This window comes from Falco cherrug, chromosome 3, assembly GCF_023634085.1.
Source record: "Falco cherrug isolate bFalChe1 chromosome 3, bFalChe1.pri, whole genome shotgun sequence".
NCBI classification, from domain to species: Eukaryota; Metazoa; Chordata; class Aves; order Falconiformes; family Falconidae; genus Falco; species Falco cherrug.
Window position 1 is genome coordinate 16924670 of NC_073699.1, and position 19791 is coordinate 16944460.

Genomic DNA, 19791 nt, shown 5'->3' on the forward strand with positions numbered 1-19791 from the left:
AAAGGAGAAATCGCCAAGAACACATCTTTCTCATACTAATTGGAAGCAGAGGAATGCAGTATTTTATCTGCCTGAGTTTTAATTCTGAACCACAGTTGTGCTTGTACATTTTTCTGTTGTACACCACCTATAATTGTGGTCAGCCCTTGTTTCAATCTGCTGGAGTCTCTCCTGCCTTTAGGCAGCAATGAAAGTAGAGCTTGCTGCTTGGTGCTATAATCCCATGGAGGTTGACAACTGGATAGGAGACTTCCAAGAACATTTAAATATATGTCATTGACTCATTAGACGAGGACTAGATCAATGTTCCTGTTTCATGAGAGGGAATGTTAGTGACCTTTTTTCTCAGTAGAAACACTGGTCTTTGTTCTTCTGTTAATTCACTGCACTGTCCCCATGAACCTGACCAGCCATCCTGGGATGTGTCTGACCCCAGTTGCCCTCAATGGACCTGATCCTAAGCCCCACCTGCAGCCTGATGTTCTGGTCTGACCTCAGCCTATCTCCAGTCTTATGGAGATAGGTACCTGATGCTCAGGGCTGCCTCTGGCTACCCCCTTGCATGCCCCGCTCCTTGGCTAGGGGTGGTGAGGTGGGCCCTGGCTGTGAAAGCCCACTGCTGCAGGTCCCCAGCAGGAGACCCTACAGCCCCCAGGGTGCATCCAGCCTTTACTGCACCTTGACAGCTTCCTTCCTCCAAAGCCAAAGTCTGCAATGCATGGTAAACATAAACATGCTCACAACAGTTCTGTTCCTTCTAGAAGCTGCACTTTAATATCCCATCATTATGAGGCTCTTTTCCATCCAAAAAACAGAGATTCAGCTGATGCAAAAATTACAAATTTAGGTTGAATTGTTTTCAGCCACAAAAGAAAATGGAGAACCACTGAAAATAGTCAAAAGCTTCTTTCAAATTTGCAGAATGAAATGTTTTCATTTTTTATTTCAAAGACACATTTCTTACTAAAGAAATTCTTATTTATGAAACAAAAAAAATATTTTAAATTTAAAAAAAAAAAACTTTTCCTTTCAAACATTGACTAATGGATGGCTCTGCTCCCTAAAAATAACAGGGCTACTTCTCAGAGATGCTTGTTCCCAGAAGCTTGTGGAGTTGTATCGCTAATATGTCTTTTCTGGACAGGAAAGCAGAGCTATGCTGGGTCCATGACAGCCCTTCAGGGACCTGAATGACCTCTAGGAGCTGGGGATATCCATGCTTGCGGAGCTGATATTCACAGAGAAGATGACAACTTCAACGGGTATTTTGTACTTTTTTACCCCGTGAAATTTCAAACAATTGAAACATTATTTTTATTAATGTGAAGGGATACAGCTGGTCTAAATACAGAATCACATCACAATTGACAATTTAAAATTTAAAAGTGAAGGCTAATTTGCTATACAGATAGGGAACTGAAAGCAGCCGTTTTGTATGAAAGCACTTACTGGCTCATTTGGAATTACTCTCATTGGGACCAACATGCTGTGGTTGTCCAGGAAGGCTTAAAACATAATCCAGAGCAAACTGCTGAAATTCAACCATCCTGGACTCACCCCTAACCCAAGAGGAATTTAACAGTAAGAAGTGCAGTGGTGGAGTTTGTAAACAGAACTCTCTTCAGTGATGGAGCAGTCAACGTGGTGGAGACACAGAATGTTCCACCCTGATGTGAAGCCAATTTTTACCCCATTAAGTGAGGCAGTGTTGTTGGTGGATATAACACAGGGATGGGAATCAGGAAACCTAATCTCACACTCTGAGTCTACCATGGAGCTCCTTCACCATCCCAGGTAATTATTTTATTCATACACATAGCTCAGAAGATGATGATAAAGATGGTATTGGCTCTTTCCACCCTTTCTACTATCCTCCTGCCTCCTGGGTGACATCAGCAACCTACAAGATGTGGGGATGTGCAGACTTTCTCGCTGTCCCTTTCTCTTTAAAATTGGAGTTGTCTTCTCATTCTCTGAACCTTTGCTCCTCTACTCCTTCTTATTGAAGTTATATGTTCCTGGAGATGTTAGTAAGTCATGGTACTGCAGAAGAGCCTACAAGCTGTAGTCAAGGCCCTTTTTCCTCAGTGTTTCTACTAAAAATGGTCTAAAGTCAACCAACAGCAAAGGTAACCAGAAGAACTTATAAGAAATTAAATAAATCTGGACCATTACCCTTATGTTGAAATAAAATAAAGTCTAGGTTACAAGGGAAGGACACACACAGAAAGTAGAAGGTGGCAGCACTAAAACACGCACATATCCTAAGGTGAGACTTCAGTGAGTCAGTCTGTCTTCCAGGTCATTCAAATGTTTTTTCTGTTGTTTCCAGTGGATAATGTGGGATTTAACAAGAGATCTTCAGCTGGTGTAAACTGGTGTCAGTCACTTCAAGATAATGGAACACCACTGGTTTTCATCAATTCAAAACCTGTGTCTATTTTTGAAAGGGGCTGACGCTGTGTCTAGAGTTCAGTGAGGTTTTCAGTCAGGCTCACTGAAATCCATCTCCCATTCCCAGGCTTTGGGATATGAAAAACAGGCTGACTTCTTGAAGTGCTTGGGCAACCTGGAAAGAAGGCAAATGAGAAGGAGATTCAATGGGAAACATTAGGAAAAAGGATCACAAGCAGGAGGTAAAGGTGAAGCAAACAATGGTTGGAGTTAACCCAAAAGGAAGAGAAATGGAGAAGAAATCCTGTAAGAAAGAATGGAACAGAATTGGAAGCTTGGGCACCCTCAAAAACAGCTGGTCTGGATGGAGGAGGAAAGGGGAAAGGAGTGGGGAAAAGGTGCAATTTATTAGTTTCAGTTTGCTTTTCAAAATAGTAATTATGCAAAGGTGTCTTAGTATCCTGTACTGCGGTGTGAAATGATGGCAATAGATTATGTTTGGCCCATCTGCTACTGTTCTTCCCTGGCTTTTAAGAAGAAACACTGCACATTACCTCATACAGTTGACATGAAAAGTATTTCCTTTGTATCTTTTTTTTTTTTAAAAAAGGTAAGCTGAGAGGGAAAGGGGGGGTGTATTACTATAACTTAGCCTCAGATGATAAGACAGATGATATCAAGCATACCTCCCCCAACCCTTGTTAGCTAGCTGTAGCACAAATGCTATAAATATTTCAGGTCTCCTCCCCTCAGGAATGAAGCTCTGATTCCTTCACATCCTTGAAGGTGCTCCCTGTTTGCTTTTTTTAAGGTAAAAACATCATCATGCATGAAAGTGCCTGGCCGTGGTAGATCTGAGACAAACATGGCAATGTTACAGTTTTCACTCAACTGGGGACACTGAAATCAGACTAAAAATCTAAAAATTCAGTCCTCCCCAAGAAACAAGGCTGGGTGTATCTTAAGTAGCTGAAAACAACCTACATCATCACACACACACATATATATGCGTATACACACACAAATCTATTTTACAATGTCTGAACACAAAACCACTTGAAAGCTTTTAACCTCTCCCACAAGACTATACAATGTTTGATTTTAGGATCTAAATATAATCATCTCTTCTAAAAGTCAAAGGTGTACAATATACAACCAGAAAGCTGCAGAGTGTCTCCAGCGATAAGCTCAATGCCACGCTGACTCTCACTGTTGCAGAACACTGGCCTGGCTATAAGGATCACAGCCTCACATGATTCCCTTTGCATCCACTGGATTTAGCCTCTGAAAATCAAAAGGTGTTTGCTTCTGAAGACCAAAATGGTTTTCTCTTTCACATACTTGTACCTGATTTTTTTCCTAGAGTAATTCATATCGCGTTCACAGGTGGTGCGAATGATTTCCTATTTATCCTTCACCGTGGCCATTTAGAATGAATCTTAATGGAAGACAAAATGATGAATCGTAACGTGAGGAGGTAAGTAATCCCAGTTAATGCTCCCTGCTTTAACATGTTTAGTTTGCCTATTGGGAGGATACCCACCACTCTGAGTAGGTCCAAATTCTTCAGCAGAAGTCACTGCTATACTGTCCACTACATCCTTTTCCTATTTAAATCTCAGAGTATATTATGACTTTGTTCTTGTTGTTTTCCATAAAGGGAACACAAAGCACAGGTCTGTGAAATGACAAATGTAAAGCTATCTGGAGAAGAAGGAACCACTGAAAGAGGTCTCTGAATCTCTGTTCAGCATCAGCAGAAGAACGTTTAGCCTTGTGGAAAAAGGCTACAGCCAGACAAGGTGTTACAGTATGCTGATTGTAATTACTCATATTCCAACACCAGACCTGAGAATGATATTATGCTTTGCTGGAAAAATGTCACAGTTGACAAACAAAACTATTATGTGTCACATAATTTGATTGCTAGAAGCTGCACGGAGCCCAACTGCTGATGGAAGGAAGCTCCATGGCTTTGCAATGAAGTTGGGGAAAAAGCACTGGCAGATTGGTTCTCACCTCACCCGTACTGAGCAGCTGGCACCTTGATGCCTGACTGAAAGGCCAAACCCTCCTCTTTTCTCCCAAGGAAGAGTGTTAAAACATTCAGCTGGAGTTGCAAGTTGTATCAATTCTGTTTATTGGAACAACAGCATCAGTTTTCCTGCTTTTGAAAGTTTATAGAGCTGATGTAAAGGCAATGGTTATGTCCCCAGAGGCAATTTCGCACCCTCTCAAACACCAAACATGTTTTAACATACCTCATGCCTACATGTAAAGGTATATAACTGGGTTTTCTGTCAAGTCCATGGGATGAACTCTGCCCCTCTGGAAAAATGGCCAGTTCTTGATACAAGAAACCACACAATGCACATGATCCTGTACCTAGGCACTAAGCCACCAAGCACTACCAAAACACAAATCAATACATAATAATGATAATATAATGATAGGGAAAACATCTATTAATTTATATTAATCCCATTAAATTCATTATAGATTAACTGGATAAAGCTTTATGGGACATACATGTCTTTAGTATCTTTTGTAACACCAAAATGGGTCAATGAGCTTTCAGACCCCCACCACAGGCCTGGAGAGAAGACATCCCAAACTCAAAGTCCAAATAGAAGATCCAGGAAAGAAAGATATTCAAACATTTTGATATATATTTTGATTACTGAGATTTCCAGGCTTCATGCTATTGCAAAAGAAATTAATGTTTTCATAGAACAAAAAAGCATCCATGGACAGCTTTCCATAAAGGCTGGCAGACTGATGTGTTACACACACATTTACATTTCATGGAAGTTGAAAGCACATTTATCTAAGTCATTTCTGTTATACCCTCTGACAGCTCTTGAAAATTGCCAGGCTAGGTTTTTGTGTTTGATCTTTCGACATTATTGGAGGTTGTATAAACAGGAAGCAATGAATAGTTTCAGCATCAATTAAGATAATTCTAAACAAACACACTGTCACGGCGCTGTCAGTTCCCTGTGGTGGTCATGTTCACAGACGTGTACTAAGGCCACAGTGCAAATCCACTGCCAGTGGAAATGGCAGTCCTAGTGTCCCTCCACTCGTCTGCAGTTCTGGCGACACTAGTAACCTGAACACATCCCTACCACGGACTTAAGTGCTAGACAGTGTGGCCCATAGAGATTAATCATTATATTATCTGAGATGGTGGGAAGAGGGGTTGAGCCATGCAGATCCTGTGCCACTTGTCCTTAGGGCCAGAGAACAAGCCTTGACCTGCTTTATTTAACAGTAGCCTACGGCGTTTGTTCTCCTACCAGTCACCACAGGACACACCACAAAAAGCAGATGGGCAGAAGCCAAACCATGCCAAGCTTCAGGAGTTCTCTGGCCATGAATAGGAAAGGGAAATCAGGTTGGGATGGAAATTGGTGGTCATTAAGCTAATGATGTAAGGAGCCAAATTTATTAAAGGATGCATTTTTAAATTCCCTTGAAGAAGAAAGTTGCATAGGCACTCGGGTGATTCATCTTCCAAATAAAAATGGATAAATTGAGTATCAAAATACCAGGGTAAGCAGCCCCTATTAAATTTCTGTGCGGAGGCTGCAAACCCTTCTCTAATCGTTAATTCCTTACATTGTTTCAGATGAGAAATACATTCAACATTTCAACTCTGAAGCTGGTGGGACGTTTCCCCCTGCATTCGATGAGATTTTGATTAGACTATTCTTTTAGCTGGTCAGGTCCTGTACATTCACTATGACTGCAAATAAGTAACACTGGGTTTTCAACATTTCTCTGGAGGAGAAACTTTCCTGGCATTAATTCTAAATGTCAGACTGAGGGCTCCTCATGCCCTCCCCCACCAGGGCTTTACAAATTGGTTGAACATGATTATATCAATAATTTCCATGGCTTAGTTCTCAACAGCATTCTGCAGGGGGACTTCATAAGTGATTGCCTTCCAAGAAAACCAAGAGGCTTTCCAATCTAAATAGATGACTGGAAGAGAGCTCCACTTACACTACATGGGTGCTTCCCGAAAGGATTTGGATGGACGGGAAGAGAGAGTGCATTTTCTGCTAGCCATAAATCCTGTGCAGACAGGTTTCTTTCATACCTCTTGCAATGAGTGGGCTGGAAAGGCACAAAGGACTGTCTTGTAAGCAAGAGACTGCAGAGTTGCTCGGACCGTCCAGGTCTGCACTCACACTTCCTCTGCGATTAGAGAGAGTTCACTAATGGTGTAAATATATATATATATATGTATATATATTGTAAATACAGTGCTGTACACAGTTAGGCCCAGCTGAGTAATGCTATGTCATGCAATGCTTTTCGCCAGCGAGGCAAAGGTGATACTTCAGCCTCATCAGAATAGGAACTCAAAAGCAGGGAGCTTTTTCTAAGCAGTTTTTATTGGCTGTTTTCCCCTCCTCTCCACCTCCTGAGCCACTGTGCAACCAGGCTACAGTGAAAAAGAGTGTGAAAACAATGTCCAGAAGGAAATATTTCATTTTCATTTCCTTACTACAAATAACCTATAGCTATAGATTCATGGTACTTAACTGAATGATTAAAAACGATGCAACACGTAATCTGTGGATGTGTCTGCATAGTGTATTAGCCAAGAGACCCATAAAAGCTATGACCACACTGAGAAAATCAGAAGCCATCTAAACCTGGTTATCCCAGCACTGAGCCTTACTTAATGCATCCCACTTTTCAGGAGAACAAACTAGCTCAGGCTCAGCACTGAGATAACGATGTGCATCCAGCCTCTGGTTGCTCTACTCAGAACACAGGCAAAACAAGTTTGCCTCTGCCCACAGTCCACCACCATGTATACCTGCCCACAACACTGCCATATGTGGAGTACAGAAAATGCTGGAACCATGGTAAGGGACATCTTTCATTATGAGGTATGTGAAAGAGACAGTTGCATAGTATAGATGCAATTTTTTCTAGTACTGACGCATCCTTCAGGAAAAAAAAAGGATGAAAAACTCATCTTTTTTTTTTTTTTTCCATGCTGTGTTCCTTACACCACAAAGCATGTCGCTAATTGAAAACAGAGATTTAAAAAGGTAATTAAATTTCTAATGTCTTTACTCTAGTTTTGGGAACAGTCAGGATTTCAAGAGCAGTTGCTTGGAAGACTGTCCTTATAGAATGGTTTAGATTCCTCATATAAGTGTGTGTGTATGTGTGCACACATGAACACCTTTCTGAGTAACTGTTTGTTTAGCAGGATGTGGAATACAGATATATTGGGAGTTAATTTGGCAAGTAGAACTGTGCACTAAGTGTCCCAAAGGGTGAAGAGGGGAATAGAAAGTTAACAGTCTGTCAAAGCCTTATATATTCCTTCCAAAAGCAATGTGTATCATTTGGAAAGGGTTTGTATGCATCTGTGGTCAAACCTGAACTTGTTGTGGCTTGAAACCCATGTAGACTTCAAAACTCATTTGCTCAGTCCAATTTCCCATCAGTAACTCTTTCTTATGAGTCTCATGATAATTTCATAGTAAAAGCCTATGTTACAGGACTTTAAAAGTGCTCCAATACAAATACAGCTTTCATTGAAATTTGGTTCTTCTGTTTATTTTTTGGCTGCTTGAAAACAGCAACAAAATATAGAACTGTTAGAAACTACTGGAGATGAGGAAAAAAGGCTCTGATATGAGTCACCTAGATAAAAAATGATAGAATAACTAGTCCAGCCTGGATGAGAGAGGTCACTTCCCTTTAAAGCACCCAACTAAATACCCGACAATCTGTGTTTGTTTTTCCTGGGTCCCTGTGAAAACTTAAGCAGGAGCCACTTGAGCCTAGAACTTACCAACACAAACATCCTTGCATGGATACTTACATGATTACTATCTTTGAATTCAATAGATGGTCATGGGAATTAACTGTTTGCTGGATCAGCATCTTCACTACTATGGTTTACGTCTTACTCATGTTTCACTAACACTGTAGAAACACAGACACCAGCCATCTGCAGTGCCCTGTTGCCCTACAGATATATGTAACAAAAACAGGTTCTCTGTCCCAAAGACATTACAGTTTGTGCTTAAATTGCTGATTTGCTGGTTTCTGCCATTCAAATTAACACACAAAATTTTCCTGACCTTTCTGCCTGATTATATGCTACTTACATTTGCTCTATATGAAGAATAGAAACCCACACTATTTAACTTGTGCAGCTTCTTCATGAACACATAATCTTGGCTTTTGTAGGCAGTATCGCAGCAGTTCCCAGGGGAATGTTTGTATACACAATAGAATTTATCTATAATCCCCATAGCAATTTTTATCAGATCAATGCTGAGCATTTCCATAAGATCTCTAGTATAACATGATCTATATCATTACATAGTTCTACCAAAGGAAGACTTTTTCTTCTTTAGATTAAATGAAACAGCATTTTTGCATTCAGAACTATGTAATCTGGTTACAATGAGAAGAGATTTATACATCAAAATCCCATTAGTGTGGCTGAGGGGAACACAAATAAATGCTCATGTATCAATCATTACCATAATTGTTATTATTATTCAGGCTGATTTATAGAGGTCTATTACTTTTGTGTAGAATCTTGATAATCAATCAGGTGTGCCAGACAAATAAGAGGACTCCAGCCTTCATGAGTTTAGAGGTTAGTGGACAAATTCTCCTACCATGGACATGAAAAGATATAGTACAAGGATGTATTTACAGAAGTGGTTCATCAGGTATTTTAACCATGGACCAAATCCTATGGTGTCTGTTTATTACTTATGACGATCTTAACACTGCCAGCCCTGCAAGAGAGATTTGGGGTCTCAAACGGTGTAAAAGCACTTAGCAGTAGTCAGTTGAGACCCTAAAACGTTCAGCAAAAGTGTACAGATCATAACAAAAAGCATTGTTTATCCCTTTTAGCAGAGGGGGAACAACTCAGGATTGCACAGGGTGTCTGGGGTAGGTAATTCAGCCCACTTCAGCCATTACCTTAACTACTTCTCAATAAGGTAAAACTCCAGTTTCTGTAGAAAGGTTAGCAGGGTTTGGCCCAATGAAATAAAATGCTGAAGACAGAATGATGCCAAATCAAAAAATGGACAGAATTTTCAGAGACGAGAGTATATGCTTATGAAGAACAGAAGTGAGCGCATGATGCTGTCTGTAATTACCAGTGTCATTGCAATTACTGCAACGAACTTGACACAAATAGAGTTGTATGAGTATGCAGGATAAAGAAAACTCTACTATGACATATAACCAGAAAAAATAGATTAAATGGCATCCAGTCGCAATCCTGGTATTGATTTTCTAGTAGTTCCATTAACATGATACTTCACACAAACACTTTATCATTCTGAACATTTTGGGAGTGTAAATAATTACACCGCTGTAATCCTAGTTGACAAATCTCATGTCTCCTGTATGGCCATGAGTCAGTAAGTATCAATCAAAGCTGATGGGTATTTTGACATGGGAGGCTCTTAAACATAGCACATCTTCCTTGTGTTTACCGCCACCACATTCTGAAACATGATAATAGCCATTTGAATCAATCCTGAGGTGCAGGCGTGGGGCATGAATCATAGCATTCATTCATGCTGCTACACAGCTTCTGAAATACACCAACAATCCATGTCTGAACATGGGCAGAGTTGTTTTGAAGGAGGAAATAATTGATTGCCTTATTCTATCATGGGTGTAAAACAACTTGTAAATTTTTTTATGATCTAGTTTTCTTTCACCTCATGGCATTGATACAATCTGCATTTGAGAGTTATAAAGGCCTGGAGAATATGAACATGAAGAGTAAAAGGAAAGCTACAGCTCAGGGCATGGAATCAGGAAAAACACAATCTCTTCCTAACACTACCATTGACTTCATGTCTTACTGCAGAGGAAGCTTGGTCTGGTAAAACAGGGACTGAAGCTGTCTGCTTCACCTGTATATCAGAGATTTTCAGGTGAAGGCTGTGATCCCGGCATCACGAATGCAGTATGTAGTCTAAAAATCCATAGAAGGGTCTTTTTGCCTGCTAAATAGGTCTCGAGTAATCTGTGCAAAAATGTTCTTCCACAGCAGTAAAATTCTTTGCTTTAAAATCAATTAAATACCATGGGATTCTTCCAAGTGGAATTCCCTCTGGAGTCTATAAAATCTTCCCAGATGTGCAGTGGTAAATAAGAGAGAGATAAACTCACAGGTAATTTTTGAATGAATAAGCACAAAAAACCCCCGCTGGAGACAAAGGCCTGGATGTAGAAGCAGACTCACACCCTGCCAAGAGTTAAGGCATCACCACCAGCACCTAGGACTGTCCTATAATAGGTTGCCCAGAGAAGCTGTGGGTGCCCCATCCCTGGCAGTGCTCAAGGCCAGGCTGGATGGGGCTTTGAGCAACCTGGTCTGGTGGGAGGTGTCCCTGCCCATGGCAGGGGGTTTGGAACTAGATGATCTTTATGGTCCCTTCCAACCCAAACCATTCTATGATAATGTCAAGGAGATACCCTTTTAACCATCCCTGGGTATCGGTCCTTTTTGATCAAATAATAGAGATTTGGAGCTGCCTGCCATATTTAGACACTTCCTGACTTTACTTTTTCACTATTTTAGTAGCTGAATCTGCTTAGCTTTATGTAAAATACCTGAGTTTGTCTCTTCTAAAACTGAACAAGAGTGTCCATTTACCCTGGTGATTAAGACAGGGGCAGCAAACTTCAGATTAGTTGAATTGAGCAGAGGAGGGATTTAAAATTGAGCCTATATCTCAGGCAGGCAGCCCCGCAACTGGGTACTGGGATATGACGTGGGCCACAGTTCCAACTCCACTTAACAAATTAAGGAGCTTGGGATAAAATGCAGGGAAAATCATGGATCAGTACTGCAGGTTCCTTCACCAATGGGTTCCCCTTCTGTAGCCTCATACTTTTTTGCAGAGCTTTAACAGGAGGGACACAAAATGGCCCTATTCCAGTGCTCCCCTGGCAAGTTGATACAACCAGTTTGAACCCTGGCAAAGTGATCACATTCACACCATCTGCCACAACCTGAATGGATTTCCCATGAGGAAAATATGCAAACAGAAGACAACAGCATCCCTTCCCCTCCATCTCACTGTGCTTTTCAGCAGAGGGACACACAGTTGCTGGGCTTTATGCTGTGGCTGCAGGTGGGTGACGGCTGTTGTTGGAGCCTCCCAATGGGTTCCTCACCTCCAGGGACTGGAAGGGAGTTTGAGTTTCGCTCTACACATCTCTGAATTGGTAGGTGCGTGCAGGAAGAAGGCAGGCACTTAGATGTTCAGCCCATGATGAACCAAGCAAAATTAGGTTTCAGCAGCTAGGGAACTAAGACGGGAAAAAAATGAAGCTATGATTGATTTTAGGTGCTTCCAAGGTTAGCTCATACTGGGAGAGGAGGCTTGTCAGAATTGTTCTGAATTTAAGCATTTAATCCTGCAATGTGAATCTCAGACTGTATCTTCTTTTATCCCTTTTTTTCCTTTTTTTGCCTCCCTATTTTAACTATAGAAACTCTCAAAATTACCAGATAAGTAAAGTAACACTACATTAGATTTTTATTTTTAGTTGTCAGAAAATCTTTACCTGAAATACAGTTGAATCCACTTAAATCAATACATATTAAGGGAATACAACTATTAAAAGACAAAAGGTAAATTACAAGTATAACTCAAATTTATAAAAGGAATAAAATCACTAGAAGAATTCTAGTTTAAGTCAATAATCATGATTATGATTATAGCCATATCAAACTCTTCTGAGCTAATAATTCTTAACGGGAAAAAAATCTTAAAATATACTTTCTGTGAACAAAGGTTAAGCACTCAGCCAATTTTAAATGTGTTCTTGATGGCTGGAAATCAATGTATACCTTCGGGCAGATATTGTGTATAAACATACATAAAAGCAATGACTAACACAATATTATAACTTGAAAGTGCCCAGTAGGTGTGTCTTATCTACAATGTTATCCTACTGCAAAATCACAGGCACAATTTGTTGACTAGGCATAGACTGTTGAGCAGCAGAATTGCTCAACAGAGAGGTGTTAAACAGGGTTCAAACCCTGAAGGCTTTGAACAAAAAAAAACTGCCACTGAAGTCAGCAAAAAAAAGATGCCAGGGGAGGGAGGGGTGTGTATGCATGTGTCTGTGCCTCCGACCTCTGTGTAACACACAGAAAGAAACAGAACCTACTCCACTGACTCAAAATAACACTTGGCTCAATGGCATTTTTCCTTCCCTGCTTTCAAAGTGTTTTTTATAGTATTACTCTCCTTTTCAGCTGTGCACACAGTCAGCTTCCTGAGTGGGAAAAGCTCTGAAGGACAAGAAAGGTAAATTTTCTTTTAGGAACTACTCAAGGCAGGAGAACTGGGTAGACAACAAGAGACCATAGGGCTTCTCTGCTTCTCAGATGCAGCCTGGACCTGCAGTTCTCTCTGACATGAATAAAAGCTTCGAGTTGTCCTAGGTTACTCCAGCTATATAGTCCCAATGAGAACCATCACAGGGAGGTAGAAAATCAGACATTTTCTTATTTTCTCTCCTGCTACTTACTATTCCTGCAGTGAATAGAAACTGAAAAATTCCCTCCTTGTCTCCAGAGTGATTAAAAAATCATCTGGTTTGGTTGCTACAATCCCATTCATTAAAAGCTGATGATGTAGGAGCCCACAGATGGCTAGTGGGCCTGCTAAGATGAAGTAGGTTGTACTGGTGGGACAAATGGTTTCAGAACTGGTGTAGGGGGTGGTAGGTAAGAAACAAATATGGTGTCTGGCACTATGAAGAAATTCCTGTTTGACTTAAAAAGTAGGACTTTTGTAGGGGGGGAAATGGAGGCTTAAGAGCTGTTATGCTGTTTCTGAAGTGGAGGAAATGCTAGCAGCACTTTAACATCTCTCTCACTTGACTAACTCATGAGCATGGGTCATTTCTTACATCAGTGAATAAATCAGGCTCTAAACCGGGCTCATGGTGCCTCTGGGAAAAGAATTATCACAGGAACTCCTGCTACTACTTCTGAGGCCACATCTAACAAGTTTTTGAAATGGTGATGGCACCTTCTTACAGAAAATGGATTTAAGTGTTACTCTTATTGTCTTCATGTGCTTTAAAAACATTCTTCACAAAAAAAAAATAATCACAAAAAAAATTCCCAAAAATGCCTCTTTGGCCTTGATTTTCTATCACTAAAACCAATTGTATAGGCCACAAGATGTTATACAATTAAATACTTAGGCAACCAAATAAGTCAAGTTCTACATTAGTAGCACTAAGAACAATTGTATTAGTTTATTGTATATCTGCAGTTGCTGGTACGTGCTTCGATAAATGTGCAATGTACATGTGTTACAAAACTACTGCTGAAGTAGTTAAGCGAGTTAAGTTAAAAAGGCCCAACCACTGTAAAAGATCACAGCAGTGAAATGTACCTATGACTAGCCCATATAAAGAAGCCTGTGTAACAGTAGAAAGATAGGAAGTAAAGGAGTAGATACCTTTAATTACATTATACCAGCATGTGCTGTTCAAGGCAAGCCTATGAGATTGTGCAAGACACTGTGACTGACACCAACACTTATACTAAAACACAGCTGGACAAAAATTCTTCTGAAAGGGTGATGCCTGGTGTGGCTATCAATGGGATAAGCTAGCAACAGCATCTGACAGACTCACCAGGTCTCGAATTCAGAACTGGTGTGAAAGTGGAGAAAATTAAGTTCCCTTCTTTTGACCTGAACCTTTGTTATCTCCAGTCAATCTCCCGTAGGCCAGCTAACACCTACTCCATCAATGCACAAGGGAGCCTAAATGGATGCAATTTGAATATCAAGGCTTCAAAAGAGTGTGTAGGCAGAAGCAGCCTGGAAACACCTCTGTCATCTGTGGTCTCGTGGATTATCTGCTGTCTCCTCAAGATAAAAGTTATGTTTATTTTGCACTTCCATGCACAGTGATAGAGTAGGAGTGAGGGAATTTTAAGAGTTAGACCATTAGGAAGTCAGATGAAATACATCAAACTTACACGTACCTCTGTTTCTTTGCCGGGAGAGTATCTAACTTTCCACGCTTTCAGCACTGAGAACTTGGAAAGCATACAGCTAACTAGGCACTGGGGATAGCAGAGGTATTTTGATTTGTTTATAAAAACTATCAAGCACCACCCACACTCTGTCCTCAAATGACCCAGTTACATTCTGCTGCGTGAAGATGAAGCACTGAGATATCTACCAGCACACACAGTGCAAAATGTCTTTTATGCTCCAGCAGGATAGATGAGCAACTAGCACAGAACAACAATAATAAACACACTATCCATAATAAGACCTCTGAAGTCCTTTTCTCCTGGACAGGGTTAAGCCTTGTTTAATGATCTAAAATATTTGCACAATGGGTTTGGGGTTTCAAGTTTGTGGGTTTGGGTTTTTTAGGCCAATTCTGACTAAGATGCAAAGCAGAACAGCCAAAAACTATACAACATATCAATACAAAAGGGTAACAGCGGGCTAAACATAGATCAGAACATGAAATACACAAATGGGCTGTTCTTCAGGTATTCCTGGCAATGGTGGGAAATGGAAGTGTTTTTGTGACAGTGAGATTTGGCTAGCTCCTTCCCAGGTGGGCAGGCTCAGACAGTTCAGGTCAGCAGAGGCAGGATGGGCCATGCATCGCACTACAGCTCAGGAAACACAGGCTTCACTCTTAGCTAGGACTCAAGACTTGCCACCTGATTTCGAACTGGACATTTTCAGGCAGGACTTCTCCCACTTCACTGCAGCCGTTAAAAAAAGTCATTGTCATTTTTTGAGCTGTTTAAAAGCTCATTGTCTACCCAAAGTTAAGTATAGAGACTTCATTTGTAATCACTTCAGTGCTAAACGCCCTCTGGTCTTTCCTACAGAGGAGAAGTGTGTAAAGATAGATGGGGTCCACTGGCTGCTGTCCTATCACACTCCAGTGATAATAGCTCCTGAACAGCTTAAGTTTAGTGAAAGAAATCTCATTTTTCTGTTATTTTCCCCTTCTTTCCATCTTTCTTCTGCGTATGAATGTGAAGTGTTTATGCCAAAGATATTCCTGCTCCATATATTTCCAGCACAACCTCACACAAGGCTGGGTACCTATTGGAAGGCAAATATTTAAAGCAGGGGTCCTCAAACTTTCTAACCAGGGGGCCGGCGCACGGATGCAGTGGCAGGCAGCCATCTGCGGCTGCTTGGTTTCCCCCCCAAACCCCCGGCGCGGGGGGGGGGGGGCCTGTAAATGCCGGGGGCCGGATTGAGGACCCTGGGGGCTGTATACAGCCCACAGGCTGTAGTTTGAGGACCCCTGATTTAAAGCATCAGATCTATTTTATTGTTTCAGCAAAATGGAGTGGAAATTCCAATTCCTCTGCTGTTTTTTTCCATTTCTGCATTTTTTCCCCCTCATTCTTCCATGAAAGCAACATCTTCTTCTGCCTGACTGCAAGCAGTACAAGAGTTAAATGGGTCTCCTGAGAACTCGAAGATATATGGTGGAAAGCAAAAAAAATAAAGAGTAGGACCTGCAAAGAGTGTTCAGGCCTGTGTGACAATTGTTTTCATTCTACAGTCACAACAGAGACAAGGTGAGGCCAGGTGATAATGGTTAAAAGAGCTGCCTGAAACTGTGAACAAGGACAAACATATGTAGGAATCAAATTCCATTTAAGAAAAGCTTGTTGCGTTTGTTGGCCAAAAGTCAGTTGGGAACATTTTGTTGGAGTTTGCCAAAATGCTGAGCAAATGCTACACCAGAAAAGTAAACAGTTTACACAGTACTGGCAGTCCAGAAGTGAAGGAAAGGAGCTTAGTAAGTACAGAGTAAAGCAGGTCACAGCGTGGTGATTAATGGGTACAGGAATTTCAAATACAATCATAGACCTGCACAACATGGGCTGAAAAGATGGATTGCCAAATGGCTTGTGAGAAATTAGAGCAGGGGGAAATATGTTTCAATGTGACACATTCATTCCAATAGAGGAGAAAGTGATTTCTGAATTTCACCTGTTGCAGGGGGTGGGGGAGAGGGCATGTTCTTTAGGGGAAAAACGAGCTATCAGCAATGTAATAACACTCTCATTTGTCCCCATAATTCTGATTCAGGTCTTGCTTCTCTTCCAATGGTATCTTCTTCCCAGCTCCCTAGTTTGTCTGTGAACAATGAAAAATCCCTAACCTAAAATCTTTGGTAACAAGAATTTAATAAGAATGGAGGAAGTGTGAGTTGCACATGTAACTTCTTCTGGTTAGGCTGGAAAATAAAATTTTAAATCTACTAGAGGCAAAGATCGCATATAGCCCAATGCATAGCTTTGCCCTTATTCAAATTCTAAGGCAACTCAGACTAATAAGCCTTAGTGTTAATTAGAACTCTACAGTGATAGACATGACATTTCAGATGGGCTTGTTACCAAATTTAACAACTTATTCCATGAAAAGTGGCATTAGTGAAGAGAATTTAAATAGCAAATCCACATGCTAGTCTTTTTTCTCCAAGAGAAGTAAGAGAATCAGAAATAGTCCACAAACCTCTAGGAGTTTTCCAGCCTAACCGGAGGAAAAACACCAGTATTTTCTTGGTCATATAGAAGGACTCTCGGGCTATGTTCTTGGATGACAGTACGCCTCTTTTTCATCTCATTTAAAGGCAATTCCACCAAAGCCACAGTACATCAAACCTGACTTTTGGTGTCAAGCAATGGATTCAGACTTTGAGCATTTCCCACCCCCCCACCCCCCAAAAAAGAAAACCTCTCAATCCTTTTATTTGTAGCCATTGTACTTAAAAAAAAAAAATAAAAAAATGAAGCTGTAATCAAAAAAATGATGCCTGCCAAGATCAGGAGGCATCTAAAATTATACTCCCGGGAGGTGTGAACATCTGCTTTTAATTCTGCAACCTGTTGATCTTGTGACCAATAATAATACCAAAGCACTTTTTGTTTCTATGTGAGTGCACTTACAATGTAAAGGGAAAATAAAGGCTGAAATCTCTTATCACTAAAGATAGCCCTTGTCTGTCTGCAGAAAAAGTGAAACGGGAAAAACATCTCAGCAGCTGAGGGAAGAGGACTAGTTCCACTTACACACAAGGCAAAGCAGAGCACACAAGAAATACTTGGGCTTGAACAAGGAGGAACCAGCTGTGGTCTTGCCTGAAGCCCTGGGTTGCCTTAATGTGGTTCTGTGCATGCAAACTATTTCGCCTATACTTGAAGGGATTTCAGTGATGTGTAAGCCTCTGTGAGCTCCATCCATGTGCCTAGATGTCTCCCTCTGATGAGAACACAGAAACATCCCAGGAGATTTTTTTCTCATTCAGAAACCTTATACAGCTCCTCTCAAAGCTGAGAAATTTGGCAAGTGTATGGACCACAGTTTCCCAGTAAGACCGCCACTGTGTAATACAGCTAGTGGGAACAGACGGTAGTAGGCTTTCCATGTTTCTCTACAAGCCAGCAGGAAGGGGCTATGAGCTCACCCTTCTCCTTGGTGACAGTGTCATTGCAGGCAGGACCTGGTGCTGTCTTGGGAGCTGCTTCACTTGTCACATACCAGTTTTGGAGATTTCTGATCTTTTTCTGTCTCTAGTCAGGAGTAGCTTGACTCACATTGAAGACAGCATCACTCATGTTCCTTCCTTGTCAACAAGCTCAGGTCACTACTTGTAAGAAGGGAAAAAATTACAGCTTTCCTTTCCACACTAGGGATCTGGAAATGCTCCAGTAAGACCTCCGAAGTTCATAGCACCAAAAGGCCAAAGGACTTTTGGATGCTCTGGGTTTAGGGAGAAATACTGTGGCACACAAGAAGGGTAAGGGAAACAGAGAAATGGAGCTGAAGGAGCTCAGTAACTTGGAAAAATTAATTTCCCTACACATTTAAATTCTTAAATGTGGTCATCCAAGACTAAAAATTTTGCTCTGTGCAAGCAGAAGAATTTAATGTTCCACACTTTGCCCTTTGTGCAGACTGAGTCACATGCAATATTTGCTACAGGGTTTGTTTGACTTTCTTTTTCCTCCTTCTTCTCCCCCCACCCCCTTTCTTAACAATCTGTTTTACAGAGCAATTTAGGAGATGCCTCTGAGCATGCCAGAGAGGTGCTATATCAAAACAGAGTACACCTGACTAATTAACTAACAAAGGAGATGTTTGCAGAGCCAGTACCATTCATTTTTCATGTGACAATGCAGGCTTTAAGTATTAGCAACTACCTATCCAACACTGCCAGAAGGATGCAGTTGCCCTCTACACAGTCTTTTCTTTCTGCCTCATGCATGTCAGTTTGCTGTCAGAGATGTCCCAAGTTCCACCCTGATCTTTCCTTTGTACCTGTCCCAGTGACTTGTGAGTCATTTCAAATAAGGATATGGATTTTGTCAATGATATTAAATTGTGGTTCAAGAAGATTTAGGAGAAACATTTAAAAATGTTGCTAAATTATTACATTAGGGAACAAATTCCCTTTTCTCTCATGTTCATCAGAATCATTCCCCACTAATGAATACAGAGAAGAATGAATCTCCAAAGAATTTAGATTTGAGTTTTAAAGGAGGTTTAACGTTTGGATTTGGCTATAACTTCAATTTCCTTTCATGAATATTTTATTTAAATCCTGTATTAATCACAGAGCCACAAAGATAGCCTGCCTCCTGCTTTCTGCTTGCTCTCATTGTCTGTCACAGAAGCACTTTCTCTCAACCTTAAATATCTCTAATTAAAAATTTCCCTGAAGCCAACTGATACCTGTGTGATTAATGGGCTGGCTAATAAATAAAATGCACCATGCTACTTTAAGATCATTGTACCATAAAAGCATGGAAAAGGTGCCAGTGGCCTCATCATTTTGAAAGACATTTATTAAAGCAACAATGCAGAGGTCCTAAGGGTCCTGAAGTGCTCCACATCATTAATAACCAGATAAACCATACACTGAGAAACCTGCTTTAGACATATTCATTATTCTAAGCAAGGAAGCTATGCAAACAGCGGGGGACATCCAGAAGAGTGAAGAGAAGTGCAGGGATTGTTTCTTCAATGGATGAACATCCATCTCCTCCTTGGTGTAAGTGAATGTGAACAACAGTGAAGGACTGGATGTTGCTGGGATGAAGCCTTTCACTCCCAGATTTCAGGTTCAAATGCAAGCCAGGTTACTGGACCCAATTCCCATGTGGTGGCTTTTGTTTGGGCTTTGGGTTAAGCAGGCTCAGTAGAGGTTTGAGACAGCCTGAGGCTTATATCCAGGACTAGGGCAGCTTCTGTAGACAGGGGCGTGAGGACTCATTACAGCTTCATCTGCACTTAGGGAAAACCTCTTCTAGTGGAAGGAGCTCAGACCAGGTAATTG

At 40.9% G+C, this 19791-nt stretch overlaps 3 long non-coding RNA genes across 4 annotated transcripts in view; 1 reads left to right on the top strand and 2 right to left on the bottom strand.

Moving 5' to 3' along the window:
- LOC114015945 (uncharacterized) overlaps positions 1-19791 on the bottom strand; it is a 61785-nt gene that overhangs the window by 36112 nt on the left and 5882 nt on the right. The window lies entirely within an intron of this gene.
- LOC114015949 (uncharacterized) lies at positions 905-17892 on the bottom strand. The gene is made up of 2 exons (XR_003560152.2): positions 14444-17892; positions 905-2569 (listed from the first exon to the last, which is right to left on the bottom strand). It is a non-coding gene; the product is annotated as an uncharacterized LOC114015949 (long non-coding RNA).
- On the top strand, positions 2560-5365 carry LOC114015946 (uncharacterized). Its single transcript, XR_003560148.2, has 2 exons — positions 2560-3871; positions 4055-5365. It is a non-coding gene; the product is annotated as an uncharacterized LOC114015946 (long non-coding RNA).